At 34.6% G+C, this 2,413-nt stretch overlaps 1 pseudogene; it reads right to left on the bottom strand.

Moving 5' to 3' along the window:
- Positions 1–1,486: 1,486 nt before the first annotated feature.
- LOC137646577 (matrix metalloproteinase-17-like) overlaps positions 1,487–2,413 on the bottom strand; it is a 31,298-nt pseudogene continuing 30,371 nt past the window's right edge.

Raw genomic sequence — 2,413 nt, 5'->3', positions numbered from 1 at the left:
TCTATTTTTGCGAAGATTTTCTGATTAAAGTTAAGGGTTTATTTATTTTTTTTTTTTTTTTTAACAGTGAAGCCATAATCACCTACTTTTTTTTTTTCCATGAATCGGTATGCAATGGTAATGAAATGCTAGGATACAAATTATGTTTTTCTTCTTCCACCAAGATGTAGAAGGTTTCCATCTCTTACGTGTTTCATGATTCCTGTTATTTTTCATATTTTAATGTACTATAGTCCGTTTCTTTTAGCGATGCATATTTGCACCGACTCGCAGCGGTGCCCTTTTAGCTCGGAAAAGTTTCCTGGTCGCTGATTGGTTAGAATTATCTTGTCCAACCAATCAACGATCAGGAAACTTTACCGAGCTAAAAGGGCACCGCCGCGAGTCGGTGCAAATATGCATCGCTAAAAGAAATGAACTATAGTCAATCGCTCCCCTTAGAGGGGTTTGCCATAGTCTGTCTCTGTTCTCCTTTATTGTATATAAATAAACTCTTGTCATGCGGGATTATCACAGTTTCCTGGTCGCTGATTGGTTAGAATTATCTTGTCCAACCAATCAGCGATCAGGAAACTTTTCCGAGCTAAAAGGGCACCTCTGAGAGTCGGTGCAAATATGACTCGCTAAAAGAAATGAACTATAGTCATTCGCCCCCCTTAGGGGTGTTTGTCATAGTCTGTCTCTGTTCTCCTTTATTGTATATAAATAAACTCTTGTGGGATTATCTGTCTCCTTAGGCATGATGTAAACAACATAATTATTAGCTACAGTTTTAATTATAAAAAATTTCATGTGAAATATTTACAAATAATAAATGGGATTAGGATGAGTATAATAATAGTTAGAAGTCATTTCTTCTTTAGCTCATTTACAAAATCTGTAATCGCCGAAAAAGCTTATGAATTGTTTCAAATGTTGAAAATATGTATGAAAGTACAAAAAGAGAAACAATAATAATAATAATAATAATAATAATAATAATAATAATAATAATAATAATAATAATAATACAAACTTGTTTATCATGAAATGTTGGCACTGTTTTTTGGTAAGGGAAGATAAGTTTTCTTAAGTGTGCTTGCACAGTAGGTTAAGTATACCACATTACTACAATACTGAGTCTGTTATTATTTGGCAGCAGTCAGCTGTGGTCTGTGCGAGCATACCTTGTAGTTACTGCCGTATAAACAAAAGAGATTTTCATTTGTAACTAAAATAATCAGAAAAACACTGCACACACCATCACAATGAAAAGTAAATGTTAATACAATCCTATTAAATGAATTTCCATTGACCAGTGGAGTACTCCAAGGGAAGGTGTTATCACCTATGTTGTTTATCCTCCTCGTGGATTTTGTAATGATAGAACAGTTGGGGATGGCGGAGAAGGATTGGACTGGATTGGTAACACTTAATCCAGTCTAACTTCTTCGTAGGCTCAGTACTGGAAAAATACCTTAACGGTAAATGACTTAACAGCTCTATCTTCTTTTTTTATTTTTTTTTTTTTTTCATTTTGTGATAGTTAAGACGCAGCTGGGCAGTTAGCCCAGTACCGGCGGGCATCTTGCGGATATCCTGCGAAGGGTCGAATGTTGGCACTATCGTATTTCCAGAACTGGTTTCCTTTTAAGAAGTAGGATTCGTCTGTAAAGGAGGGAGATTGAGTTTAGATACAAATAAACAAAATCAATAAGATATATGAACATTATGGTTTCTAGAAGTCAGAGTAACTGGAAAAACTGAATCTGGGCAAGTAGAACCACCATTAATAATTTAGTTTTTATGTTTGACTGTGGGAAATGCTTAATATAATGGTTGAAGATTGATTCACTTTGTTAAAATGTGCTGTACCCTGAAGATTGATTCACTTTGTTAAAATGTGTTGTACCCTGAAGATTGATTCACTTTGTTAAAATGTGTTGTACCCTGAAGATTGATTCACTTTGTTAAAATGTGCTGTACCCTGAAGATTGATTCACTTTGTTAAAATGTGTTGTACCCTGAAGATTGATTCACTTTGTTAAAATGTGTTGTACCCTGAAGATTGATTCACTTTGTTAAAATGTGTTGTACCCTGAAGATTGATTCACTTTGTTAAAATGTGCTGTACCCTGAAGATTGATTCACTTTGTTAAAATGTGCTGTACCCTGAAGATTGATTCACTTTGTTAAAATGTGCTGTACCCTGAAGATTGATTCACTTTGTTAAAATGTGCTGTACCCTGAAGATTGATTCACTTTGTTAAAATGTGTTGTACCCTGAAGATTGATTCACTTTGTTAAAATGTGCTGTACCCTGAAGATTGATTCACTTTGTTAAAATGTGCTGTACCCTGAAGATTGATTCACTTTGTTAAAATGTGCTGTACCCTGAAGATTGATTCACTTTGTTAAAATGTGCTGTACCCTG

This window comes from Palaemon carinicauda, chromosome 1, assembly GCF_036898095.1.
Source record: "Palaemon carinicauda isolate YSFRI2023 chromosome 1, ASM3689809v2, whole genome shotgun sequence".
Taxonomy (NCBI): domain Eukaryota; kingdom Metazoa; phylum Arthropoda; class Malacostraca; order Decapoda; family Palaemonidae; genus Palaemon; species Palaemon carinicauda.
The sequence above is the reverse complement of the archived record's forward strand: the minus strand, read 5'-3'. Positions and strand labels throughout refer to the sequence as shown.